Source organism: Syngnathus leptorhynchus, chromosome 6 (genome assembly GCF_054491065.1).
Source record: "Syngnathus leptorhynchus isolate UIUO chromosome 6, UIUO_Slep, whole genome shotgun sequence".
Classification (NCBI taxonomy): Eukaryota; Metazoa; Chordata; class Actinopteri; order Syngnathiformes; family Syngnathidae; genus Syngnathus; species Syngnathus leptorhynchus.
Genome location: NC_141200.1, coordinates 5,180,256 through 5,194,215, shown reverse-complemented (window position 1 = coordinate 5,194,215; position 13,960 = coordinate 5,180,256). Strand labels below are relative to the sequence as shown.

The 13,960-nt window shown below is 44.8% G+C and overlaps 1 protein-coding gene across 5 annotated transcripts in view; it reads right to left on the bottom strand.

The window, feature by feature from the left end:
- The window catches only part of tle3a (TLE family member 3, transcriptional corepressor a), a 50,447-nt gene that overhangs the window by 28,708 nt on the left and 7,779 nt on the right, over positions 1 to 13,960 (bottom strand). For 4 of the 5 annotated variants that reach the window (XM_085913636.1, XM_085913640.1, XM_085913641.1 and 1 more), the window contains exons 1-2: positions 11,587 to 11,744; positions 8,519 to 8,624 (exon numbers count right to left, since the gene is read on the bottom strand). The gene's annotated coding sequence lies outside the window, so the exon portion shown is untranslated. Of the gene's footprint in view, positions 1 to 8,518; positions 8,625 to 11,586; positions 11,745 to 13,960 lie in introns of those variants that run through there. The other variant, XM_085913638.1, reaches the window with a different exon arrangement.

Below are 13,960 nucleotides of genomic sequence, written 5' to 3'. Positions count from 1 at the left end.
TTTGCAAAACACGTGCGGATAAAACATTCCTCCTCCCCGCTTCCATAAATGAATCACACAGCCCTGACAAACAGACTATAAATCGTTTCGTATTCCGCAACGTCACTGACAAGGCAGAAAGCTCTCGTGATGTCGAACCTTCTATTAAACGTCTCCAAAAATTTGTCTCGGGTTCAGCAATTCCTTACAGCCGACGAGTGTCAGTCAATCCCCTCGCAAGTAATCGACCGCATTGTGGCTAACCGGCATATGTTTAAATTCAACTCTTGAAAAAGCACTTTGTGTGCTTTATATGTTATTTCAGCACTTCGACAAAGAAAGCATCCAGATGTTTGACGCGTATCAAAGAACACGCAAAATGTTCCGTGACCATGAATGTTGATGAGCGGTATTACAGATTCAGTCTTTGACAAAATGTTACAAACTGCACTAGCATAATGATTGAAGGCTACATCACATTTGTTGACTGTAATTTGGTTAAACTGTTTAACACCCCCCCAGCCCACTGAAATTTACTATCCAACAAAACATACTAAAACAGAATGACGTGGTCTGCGTTTAAAACAATCACACAACTTTACCTTCTGCTAGCATAATGCTAACATACAATGGAAAATGTCATAGACAGGCTAACGAAAAAGCATTGTAACCCTTTAAGCAACAGGTAGCTGAATGTGTCACGTAGACAGATAACAATACTCATCAGCATATTTTCTTTATCCTCTGTGTAGAACGACTAATATTATTGCAGTCACAGTAGTAGTGAAATTCTTCTTTGGTTGAGTCTTCATGACTGTATTACACTGCCCCCAGTGGCAAAGTCAAACAGACCGAAAGGAGTACCAATATTTAATCACGACACACAAACTGTTTAATTTGTTCCAGCCATCTGTTTCCTGAACCGCCCACCCTCACAAGCCTGTTGAATTGTGTTCTAACTATATGTGACACCCGAGTTTGTGAGTGTGCAGTCCTCCCTCCTTCTTCCCCCCAGACACACACGTACAGAATGACACGAGGTCAGTTGTGGTGGATGTGCGTGTCCCAGGGGGGGTTGGCGAGGGGACAGCCTATTGATCAGCAGCACTATTATCAGAGCTGAGGCTGTTTGTCATGCTGTCTACTCTCAGCGGGGGGCCGTCGTCTCTAATGGGCCGTGGAGGGTGCTGTCCTGCACCCGTCCTTGTCGCCCTCCCCACACCTTAAGCACCATCGATCCCCTGGTATCTCGTCCTTGTCCCGCGGGTGCCCCGCCCCTCTGCTTCTCCCTGGTGGTGCATTCTGTCATCACTGAAAGATGTTCCTCAACACTTGCAAGGGGCCCCTGTCACCTTGGCAACGACCAATTGGACACAATGAGCGTGCGTGGTCAAACTAATAAACCAGCAGTATACTAGTTACCAGAATACAGTTTGACTTCATATTAACTGCAATTTCAAGTTACAAATCATCTTTCCCCATTGAAATAAATGGAGATTCCATTCATCTGTTCCAGCTTCCACCAAAATACCCAATAAAAATAACGGATTTTTTTTAAACAAGGAAAATGGCAGTCTACAATATTGTACTTTATAAGAAACATGTACTTAGTATCATAGGCTCCTTTTGGTATTGGAATTTGGCCCCCTCAGGTGGCTGTCAAGGGTCCCGTGGGCCCCTCCTTTTGCACACAGCTGGCAACACAAGATCTTCCCAACGTAAAATATACGCGTTGGCCCGCGAGTTAAAAGTATGTCCAATCCCACTCAGAGGCCGAGACGGTCAATAACAGATGCGATTCCGAGCAGGCCTATTAAAAAGAAGCAGTGTATGTCAGTGCCATAAACAAGCCAGAAGGCGCTGCTTATGGAGAGGTCGCGGCGTGCTCGCTGGTGTGCGGCCGGCGGGGAAACAAAGTGATGAGGATTTAATGATATCCAGCTTTGAGGCTATTGATAGTGGAGTCAATGGGCTGCACCGTGGGCGTCTCTGTGATACACAGCAGATTAGCGGCTCTGTGCCACATGAAAACGTCAGCGATCGATAGGACACAGGGGAGAATCAATAGCGCTCTGACGACTACTGTGGCTTTTATTTGGTGGATGGCCCCGCTGTCTGCCTGCTATTAAGTGCGCCCATAAAGCAAGCTCGCAGCTGCGTCGCCCACATCCTCCATAATGAATATGAATGCTCTGTTCGCTCTCTCTCATTACACGGCTTCACACTTCGCCGAGCTTGTCTTGCGTGGAATGTGAATGACACCTTTATTGGGCTGAAAAGCAAAAAAAAAAAAAAAGCCTCACACAGGTGAGAGGAACATATTCCCACTTTGCCTTACACGGAACGCTTTGAAGCAAGATGTGTGGGAGGAAGAAAAGCGTTAATTGCGCCGTACGCGGAATCGGCGCAATATTCAGACGCGCCCCAAATAGCATAATCACAATTACCTTGCTTGTCACGCTTCATTATAGTCCCAGAGATCTTCGATTAATTAGCATTATTGTGCACACCGAGTGAGAGAATTGGACAGTAATTACATTAACCTCCCTATCACACCTTGTCTTTTACAAGACATGTCTGAGCAATAAAAAGATTGCCGCCGCATACACGATTACGCTTATCCTTGACAATGTCTGCCTTCTAAATTGATCCAATTAGCCATTAGCAGCTAATTTAATTACTCACTCTCTCCATCTTTCTGTCCTTGCCGCCGTAATAATCAAAACGCCCGAGCAGGTTATCGGTGGGACATTAATCTGATATCTGAAAAAACACAGATGAGGCGACAAATTTCATCCTCGTGCAGGTGTGTCGATCAGAGACTAAATTCGAATAAAAAGATGAATGGTCATAAAAATGGCTAGCAACATCTCTTTCAATTTCCAATTTTGTATTGACATGAGTCGATGCATAATTTATCTTTGCGGGCCACATAGAATGTTATGGTGGCCCATGTCTGGCCCCCGGGCCTTGAGTTTGATATCCCCGCTCTAGTTAGTAGTCACTAAGCATCTGAGGAGCGATGAAACTAGAAGAAAAAATAATAATTTCTTATGTTTCTATATTGGAGGTGGGTCAAGAATGCGCCACCCCAGGGAAAGTGCTGTAAAAAGTAAAAGCGTAAAAAGTTTCATTTAAAAGCTTGAAGGTGTAAGCTGACTTCAACGGAAGAACATCCCCCACGTGATTAGCATGCACGGCGCAGCCCGGGAGTTGATATTAGTCCAAACGGTGGTTGCACACACGCGAGTAATCTCACGCGTTTGCTTGTGAGCGCGGCGGCGGCAGACGAGGCGCAATCTCACTCGCTTGAAGGGATAATAAAGGTTGGAGAGGTGCGAGGAAGAAGCCGCTGCTCCGGCAGACCCATTTATAATTGGCACACTGGCAGAGAATGAGAATGAACTTCGGGATTGGATCGTCTTTGTAACGTTAAGATGAAACTCGGCTCACAAATGGAGGCCGGACGGAAGGCCATTAAAATGACATCGGCTGCCAGTTTGGCTGCTCGGAATGAATTGAACCACCGTGCGCTGAACTTGTGAGTGGCGGTCGGCACGTTGGAGATGCAGAGGAAGCAGAGAAATATGCTGCCGTGAAATATGGAAAAAAAATAAAAATACTTGGATGTGTATTTCTGGACTGTGCAAGAATTTAAAATGAGGTCATATCATTCAGAGTTGGATGTATCTCCTATGTCGCAGCAAACTTTGAAGTGGAGACATCGTAGCAAGCTTGTCTACAAAATTCAGTTTTTAAAAAAAAAAAAGCCCTGACAAACAGATCCCTGTAGATGGCAGCGTTGCATGCCAGTGTACTTAGTACAAAATGGCATTGAGTTACAGGTTAGTCATCGTTGGGCGATGAACCTGTGATAGCTTGAGCCTTCAAGAACAGCAGAGAAACAAAGCAGAGGTCTTTTCATCTCTGCAGGCAAGTTTGATTCCTAATGAGCAGTAGCAGAACCACACTCTTGGTGTTGCCAACGACCCATGGGAGTTCATTGCACGTTTGCAATGAACCCCCCCCCCCCCCAAGCCACTTACAGGCTTCGCTCCTTTGGGGGCTTTCTTCAACGTCTGCGTGCAGATCTGGCTTGCTCATGAAGTGAGCGTACAAACAGCGCTTTAATCAGGGAATTGTTTGGGGTAGCGACGGCGGCGGTGGGGGTTTGGTTCTTTTAGTTTGTGATTGTAACACCAGATCAATGAGGACTTGTGCTCAGATGTGTGTGGGCAATAAAACGCAGGCTTTACATCAAATATTCATCGCCAGCTCTCCCAGAGGATGCGGCATCACAGACAAGCGCTGTCTTTTGTTCTATACGCGGCAGATGGAAAACAAAAACAGCAAGCGAGCCAGCTCCCTGTAAGGACGAGCTGCTCCAAATTGGGCCTTATGTAAGGAAAGTTACAAACTGCAGTAATTATCTACAAAGTGTTTGGAGGAATCATGGGGGGGGGGCATTCAACAGAGGGTTCCTCGCCCGCCCAACAGCCCCCACCCCCAAAGGATGGAGCTACATGAAGCTATGATTATTTTTTTTTTCCCAGAGTATTCTGCATTCAGCTTGACTTTCAGATACATGGAAATATACATAATTACATATTCTGCATGTTTGGCTAATTTGAAATGCATAAATACTGCAAAACCGCTGTGGTAGCTTAAAAATGTTGATTTTTGTATTTAATTTTTTTTCAGTCGTGATTCACCCCAGTCTGCCCCGCAATGTTTTGTTATGACAAAGTGTTTAGTCAACACTTCAAGACTCGCGTTAAAGAGCTGAAGTGCAACTCAAGTGCGATGCAACGTGAAGATAAATCATGAATGTTTAAACCACCAAAGTGCACAACCTCGTTGCGCTACAATTCACTAGCACGGTGTACGTCATGCAATTAGAGCAAAAATATATTGATTTTGTTTTCTCAAGCGTGGCAAAGTGGGCAAAATAAACAAACTTACAATAGACACTTCGGTCAAAAGGTGTCTGTTGTAGTACCAAGATCAAACTGTATGAGGCACCATAGAACAGAAAGAGTAGCAGAAGAAAAAAAACACAGAAGAAGCTAGGCTAACATTTAGCTAATTTGCTAATTACGCTACACTGCTAACATAGTGGAACTGAGACTTATTTTCAATCACAAATATTAAAACGTTTTACACGGTGGTGTGCGATAATTAGGTCTTATATCATAAGCGGGCACAAAACGCTAAAATGCAACAATGGCCTGGAAACAGACTAGCCTCTCTCCAACAAGTGGTTGCCATTTTCATATTTGGTCTACTTGACCTGTGACCCCCCCCATTTCCATAGCCCAAAGTCCTTACAGATGAGCCATTTCACATAAACCATTCAGGCTTTTTGAGCAAATTTCACGTGGTTTGAATCGGTTCTGCCTGTGCTCAAAGGTCGTCGAGGAATGGTAATTATTAAACTATTATTCATCATTCAAAATCCACAGCGAAGTAAAAGTATTCTGGTGGATGACAAAGTCAAATGTAAAAAGTTCACCGGGTCACAATTTAATTGCGTGGTTAGCTGGAGAAGCTGAGGGCCCCTTGAAGCAATTAGTGTCAGTTTATAACACGTAAAGCGTACAGAGTTCCCGCACGAGCACGCGGCGATAAAGTACAAATTTTTTTTGTTCATATTTGACTGTATTTACTTGAAAGTCAAAGCAACAAGTGACATAATTATCTGTCTAATTAAGCAGCCAAAACACAAGCGCCTCGGAAACACTGAGCGCGCCGCCGCTCATTAGCATGCGCCATAAGCTTATTAATCATCTAACAGCCAATTAGCACACGGTTACCATTTGCAGTGGGTGTGTAAATAAATTCCTGAGTTAATTTTTTTCCCTCCGATAATAAAAGGAGCATTATGAAAATGAGCTCTATGTAAATGATCGATGTCGTTAATTGCGCGGCGGCGATAGATATTTGCCGTGCGCCGGTTTAGTGATGCAACAAATATTTCCCGAGCTGTTAGGGAAATTAAACGTCTGGCTGCTTATTCCCTATAGGCCTCTGCAAGTTGCAATAATGGCATTTTACCAGGCCTCGGGCAAGCACACTGATAATGACAATGTCGCCGCTTGGCTCGCAGCCAGCCGCAGGCGGATGGATGCCAGTCGTCTCAAAGAAGCGTGGGCTTTAAGGGCTATCGGCCGCTGGTAATTAATAATAATTGCCTTCTAATAAGAGTAGTTCCATTAGCAAATTAGCTCTCAGTTGAGAGGCAACACAGTGGAACAGCTCTCTAATGGGATTCACTTGGCCAAAAAACAAAACACACACAGCTATTGAAAACAATCGATGACAAAGTAGCTGCGCCGTGTTTCCTCAAGTCATCGGATTAAGTCCGCAGGCGTCGAGTCCACTGACAAGTGAGGGATGTCCACCCGTCTTCGTCTTTAAACCTCACTTTGCCAAGTAAGCCAGCACGTGAGCGACCGCCGCCCGCCATGTTGCTTGATGAATGCTTCAAGCTAGTCTTAATCATGCATGTGACAGAGCAGGAAATAGAGGCCGGAGTAGACAGAGTAGATGAATGGGGCATTTAAGTGCAGTAGCTTCCATAAAAACAGCCCCATGTGCAATAACGGGCCAGCTGGCGACTGCTGACGCGGGCGCTCCCACTTTCTGACTGTGCAGCACAAACCCACTCAGCACGCACGTCAGGAGAAACACGAGCTTCATCAATGCCGGCAACGCATACTCAGTGCGAGCGTGGATCCACTCTCAGACCACAGGTATGTGTGTACTGCATACTCGTGCACCACAAAATTAGGTACACCGGGAAAGTGGAGTGTGATTAACAACCTCAAATTCAAGGGAAACTTATTTAAAAATCACTCTTGTGCTTGCCTCACATTTTAGGAGTATCCAATTGTCACTACGATTTGGTGGATTATTTTTTCTGCGTGGTTGGCAAAGATCTGAGTGCCATTTTATTGTTGCTACTTTTTGCTCAGGGCCTCATTTAGCCCCTTGGACCACAGCTATGCAAGCCGGGTCAATATTTTTAGATCCTTTGTACATTTGCTTGCCAAATCAATTAACACTGAGCTGATAGCAATTAAAACCGAGCAAAACCTTCCTAGCACTGTCATCCGCTGCTGGAAAAACGGCTTAATATAGCAGCAGACTCCAAGGAGCACTTGGCAGGACCCAATCTTGTGCAATCAATAGCAGAGGGCAGGCAATATAGTTTGAAACGCTGGGAGGGGCTGAGAGAGCAAGGTGGGGAGATGGCTCAGCTCAAGAGGAGTGTTTGGGTTGAAGAGCACAGCCTCAAGTGGCGCTGGATACGAGCGCCACTTCCTGGGCCGAGGGTCGACCGTGTTGCAAGGAGAGGAGGCGGCCTATCAGCGGGCTTCTTCAAGAACCATGAGAAAAGCCACGCCATTTAACCTCCAGATTCCAAAGACAACAGCTAAAGGCCAAGAGGCCGCGGGGAGATGCCGTCCGCGCCAGCGCCTGCGGCTGTTATCGGCCGCCCCGTGGGACACCGGCGGGCGGCTCTGGCATTTGAGGTCAGCCAGGATTCCATTCTCTTGATGATAACTGCGGGCGCTGTCTGTCAAAGTTGATGAAAATTCAAATAGCGCTGTGGCTGGCATGAATAGGGAGGCACTTCCCACCCATCCGACCAACGCAAATGTCACAAGCCTGGCTAGCATAACAATGACAAGCGGCAGAGGCGGGCAGCCCAGCTAATGGAGAGCATTTTTCCAGTAAGTGAAGCTGTCGCCTGTGCGGGGCCTGTCAATGTTACAGCGCGGCTTCCCGTGCCGGCGGACACGGCGCTATTGATCCGCCTGTAATCACAAAAACAGTTTGGGCCGGAGAAAAACCCTCGTGTTCAAGTGCTCAGCTGGAAAGACAAGATCTAATTTCTTTGCACAGCGCTGGAAGCGATGTCACCAATCTTTACAGCGAGCCTCCGAGTGAAGAGCTCGCCGAAAGCGACACGTGGCCGCCTGTCGTCGCACTTGGACCCCCACCTTGGCCTCTTATGACCCTGCGGAAACACTTACTGCGGAACTCATCACCTCCCGGTCCTTGAGCGCAGGCTGTAGTCATCCACTTGGGGGGGCTACGAGGCCAGACTAGTTCAAAAGATCTTGAAGAGAATCACGAAAGGCTTCGGGAAAACCCCACACGGTGGCTTCAGATACTATTTTGCTATGTGACTCACTCTCAATTTTTTACGCAACTGTTTTCTAAATAACAAGTAGATTTTTCTTTTTTTTTGTAATACCTCAACATGCCACAAGATGGTGACAAAGTGTTGGCTAGTAGAAAAGTAGAACTTTGTGTCAAGGGTTAGCATCTTTGGTTCATGTGTATGTGTATGTTTGTGTAGCACCTACAAATTTACAAACAGTTCATTATGGCTCGTGATTCATTTCTAACGAGGTTGCAAGATAAGCTTGTAATGGTATTGTTGTGTTTTTGAATTATAGTACATGATATAGTTTGGGTTTATTTATTTATTTTGAATAAATAAAAACAAACAAATGAAAATACGACTCACCGTTATGTTGAGGGTGGTTGATGAGTGGAGAGCCTTGTGCGCATTTTTCTCCTCAACGAATTGACTGGTTTCATCTTCTGTTTCACACTCCATAGCAAAGTGGGTTCTAAGACAAGACGGTATAGTCGGGTTACCAAAAATTAAGCATTTCTCTCTTTTGTTGTGTCTATTTATTATTATAATGTGTTATCATTTAAAATAAAATAAAATATAATAAAAATAATCAAATGTATTATTATTATTTATTAAAGTTTGACTTGCGCCCTCATTTTCGGTCAAAGATTTCCATCCACACATTTATAGCATAGTATGTCAACTAATATTACTACAACTAATATAAAGGCACATAACCACAAGGGAACAGAGTCGGTCTTCACTGGGTTTGCTCGAGTGTAGCGGCGTCGAAGCAGATATGTGCAAATCTGCGTGGATTCAATCAAACGGCGCACCATGACGTCTTACAGCCCACCACCTGCATATGCCCCCACCCCAGTTGCCATAGTGATGAAGAAGGGCGTAAACTGTGACAGCTCAACAGCAGCAGAAACGATATTGAAAATGGTGAAAGTTCTACTTTGTTCTTTCACGGAATAATTTGCCTGCATTTTTTTTTTTTTTACGCGAATGACCTTAATATAACCTTTAAACCGCATTGCATAATTTCAGCATTATTTCAATATCAATAGACGAGTCGAGCCGGGCAATTATCGTTTATCGTACGCTGCGCTGTCAGCACAAAGAAGAATAAAGGTTTCCCCGACAAAGCGGTGGAGACCAAAAAAAGGTGCTGAAGATGCTATCTAAAGACATTAATGCAGCGATGAATTATTCAATAATGACTACAAGATGCGTCATCACCAAAAAAAAAGCATCTGCACTGTAAGGGGAGGGGGCGGTGTGCCTCTGAAGATAAACAAGACAAATTGGCAGATCATCTGTTCAATTAGGACAGTGGAGCAGGTGTGCCTGCGAGGCCACAACTCGCCGTTGTTCGTGAGCCAAAACAGAGGCATGATGGGAAATACCTTGTTTGTGTGACAGTGATTCACAGCCAGGCACCAGAAGGACACCCCGGGATAAAAAAAAATAATAATAAAGACAAGATATTCCCCTTGGTACTCATTAAAATTCAACTGCAGACGGCTCCCGGCCCCAAACACACCTCTCCCAACTGCTTTGGTAGTGGACCTAGCAGGATCATCTCTTATTAATCCATAAAACATAGCGCAATAGCGATTGGATGGAGGGGAGCAGTGGAGCAGCAAAACACAAGACGTGCTAAAGAAAATCTCACATTTGGCTGAGCGACAGAGCGGCCAGGTGGGGAGGGATGAGGAGAAATGAGTGTTAGAATAGGAAGGAACGGGCTGTGTTAGAGATGCTGTTGGGTAGAGCGAGCAAAGAAACATGTTTTGAAATATTAATGTGTGCTTGTGGCCGTGGGCTAGTGCGCATAACAGAAGGGGGGGGGAAAAAAAAAAGCAAGGGAACCTTTGAAGCGCCGGAACATTCCCTGCATCCGAGAAGCGGGCGGCCATGTTGATGGAGAACAATGGGGGGCTTGCACTTCCCTCACATCAGAGAGGCCCACGTCTCAATTGGAGCTCGTATTGGTGCAGAACGTATTTAGAGTGCTCGCTTCCTCGGCTCTGACGCAAATGAGATGAGTGTGCTACTGTGGCCTAATCCCTGGTGCCTTGTAAAGACGCAGATAGAAACACTTACTGCAGCGTAAACTATCGTTAAGTCTTAATGCAGGCAAAGGCTACTTTTAAGGTTTGGAGTAAGTGACGTGACGAGAGAATATGGGCCTCACGGGATAATTTCGTTTGTAAGGAAAAACCCTGACCTACACTGTTTCGATGTTTCGTGGACAGAGACTCGACCTGTGTGAGGAAAAGTAGTTCATTAGCTGTTGTGCGCAAGCAGCTAGCTAGCCACTAGCTGCTCACGCCATATTGATTAAATTGAAACAATGACAACATAATCAATTGGCTTTTCTTTTAGCAAATAAACTATCAAACTACAAGGCTATTAAAGTTAATGTATTTACAATTGAAATAAATACTATCTTGTTTTAAAAATGACAACCACCCGAAATGACTCTTTGTTATTTATGAAGGATTTATGAAGGCAGCGGTTTGTCAAAGTCCGCTTTATTGTCAATTAATAATCTAAATAATGTAGGGAAGAAGGAAGGTCAAATACACAAAGCGGTCTAGCTAACTAGCTAATTGTGGTCTAAATATACTTTGTTAGAGGTGAGACAAAAATAATTTCAAGAGCCATGTTGAAATTAGGCTCTTTAAATCAATAGCAGGAAGAGTCAGGGCAGGTCGACTAAATACTAGCTAGCTAGCTAGCTCACCGCTGATACTTGTGGAGTTAAGTGCAATTTAAGCATCTGCGGCTTGCTGCACGTGTTCAGGAACTGTAAGTACAGTCATATGGGATGTGTCACGAGAAATTCACATGTAAATGCTCTCGGATATGGGCATTAAATCATAATTGCCCACTTGGACCTGCAATGTAAAACCAGCCTTGGGCAAAAACTCCCACCGGACTCCGGTTTTAGCCTTCTATTTTGGCCTGTCTGCGTGACGTTAGCAGCTAGCAGCCCCTTGGCAGTATCACTCATGTTGTGACTTTACACGCACGAGAACGCCACAAGCACAGCGCATACCACACAGCATGAGGTCAAAAAAAAAGTGAAGGCTCATTAAATATAAATGAAAGCTGGCTGGAGTTGACGAGCTTGATTTGCCCGTCCTCACGTTTCAACACAGCAAACACATCTGCTATGAAGACAGTACATTAAAACACTTGGAAAAAATCACATTGGGAAAAGTCATCATCATTAAAGTGTATTCAGGCTAAGTATCTTAGATGAATTATGCAGCCTGCATCAAAAGAAGGCAGGAATAACATTGAGAGAGTCTCCTTTTTTTTTCTTTTAAATTCAGCACCCTGCTGGGGAATTTTAAAATTACCCTCAATCTGGCGATCTTCCACTAATAATAATGCTAAACTTTTTTTCCTCGCTAATTATGCAAAGAACGCTCAATTACCATAACTCGTCCTCTGTCAGTACAAACAGTAGAACACCCCGAGGGTCCGGGGGTGGTTTCTTCATCAGACGCTAGTGGAGGTTTTTTTTTTTCTTCCTAATTATTTCTTTTTTTCCTCGTGTGACTCAACGAAGAAGTGTGTTAATGAAGACGCAGTAGGCGTGGCAGGCGGTCGCAGGTGTAATGGAGCACAGAAGCGAGGCCGCATTTGTTATGCTGCCCTCTGTAGGTCTCCCGGTGGAGCTGCAACGACACGCTGCCCCGCACGCAGCCTGCAGCACGGATTAAAGATGTATGTTCAAGCTAGATCAAATAGAATAGAAAATCTACTTGGATACACAGAGAAAAGCACACACAATATTTTTGAAATAAAAGCGTACATTCTGTATGCTCGAGGCTTTGTCTGAGCCTGGCGTCGTGCTAGCAGATAACGTCCATCAAGGCAGCCGCCATCAAAAGAAAGAAGCATCCTTAAATGCACAGCTAGTGCTTATGATTTGTGCATTTTAAGGACAATGGCCCCCTCAGGGATTGCCGTGAAAGAAGCGGTGAACAAATGATGCCTGTCGAAGGATTCTCTTCATGTAAATGAGTGTATAAGAGGAGTGCGGTCCCTTAAGAGATGTCAAAATGGTTTTGCAAATGCGGAAAAGTGATGCCTGCCACCCTCACTCGTCATCCAGTTCACAGGAAGGAAATGAGATGACACAAAAAAAAAAGTAAAAACTCAAGCAGGAGAGAGTGTATTACATGCTCCACTGGTGATGACAACGTCTGCATGTCCTTCAGGGTTTTATGGTAAACACAATAAACAGACAATCCTCCCGAGACCCGCCAACGCTTCTTTCCTCGTCGTCCCACTGGCAAATTACTCTTCCAGCACCGCTAGGAATACAGAAGACGCCTATTTTTGTCCTTCAAGGTACAACCTAGACTAATGTATTCAAATGAATAGACTTGAAGGTATCTGGTTGGTTCAACTTTGAACAGGTATCGCCCGGAATTTCTCGAGTATAAAGTGGAGTAGAACAAAAGTACTCCAGTGATTGATTTGTACACAGCGTGCTGCAAAGTGAGCCAACTTCCAGATCATATATGGATGGAAACAAATCAGACACGAATGACCCATCTGTACGATCGAGTGTTTGGGGTCACTTAGGTTGTGTACAGCGCAGGGGTGAAAGGTCACAAGATGGTGTCCGATTTGACAAAGGCCCTTGCTCACTTCGTCACGTGACGAGCGACACTCGCCTCATTTGAGGTGAATGCTGAGGTGAAACCTTCTCCCCTGCTTACACCGCCTAGGGGCACTTAGTGCATGAGCGTATGTGTGTGTGTGTGTCTGTGTGTCTGTGTGTGTGTCTGTGTGTGTATGTGTGTGGGAGGGCTGATTTCACGAATGCCTTCATCATTTAAACGGCGGCGCTGTCGCTGAAGCGGAGCATGAATAATTCAGCGCGGGCGCTTCTTCTTCAAACAGACAAATACAAGCGGATTACACTTCCAGCGAGCACCCGGTAAACACCACAATCAAAACAACGGAATTAATTAGGTAATTAGGCAGACAAAATAAAAGTGAAATAATGATAAACTCTTGGAAGAGCACAGCTGTGAAACTGTTACAGCATGCAGATTGAAGCGTTGAGAATATATTAGCAGGTCACGGCTTTTTTTTTTTTTTTTTTTGACTATGATGAGAGGCGACATCGTTGTCAACACGCCACGCGGCTGCGGAGGAATTTCAAAGGGTATTTGCGAGATAAATCTACATGAAGCCAATCAATCACCGTGGATGAATATTCAAGACGGCAGAAAACAAAGCATGTGCGGCGGGCGCATGGCTCAAATCGCAGCGTGAACACGACTCTTGTTCTTATCCTTTCTTGAATTTGACTGCTGACAGTATCATAATCTATCGTGGCGTCAATGTTTGCATATACTGCGTTTTATTTTTGACACGGTTAAGTATGGGGAAAAAAAAAACAGATGGAAGCTTGCATAATTGAAGAATGAGCAATCCAGCTCAAGGATTTGTAGTTCATTTGCAGTCTAGAGTTAAGAAGGCATTTATCTCCTTCTCGTTCCAGCTGGAGTATTGCGCTGCCCGCCGCTCCGTAGCCGATTAAAAGTGTAAGCAAAGAGAATCCGTCTCGTCTGGGAGAAATGCGGCCGTGAAGAGCGAGTGACAAAAGGCGTGTGAGGCTACGGAGAATTTTCTTTGCCTGTTGATGTGGAAAGGTCAGGGCTAAAGCTTCTGCTAGCGCCAATTAACATCTCGCAATCAGTCCCAGTGCAGCGACTACAGAAAATCGGTGCGGGGGCTTAGGTGAACACCAGCTCCTCGTTTCAAGCAATATTTAAATCTCATTTCCAA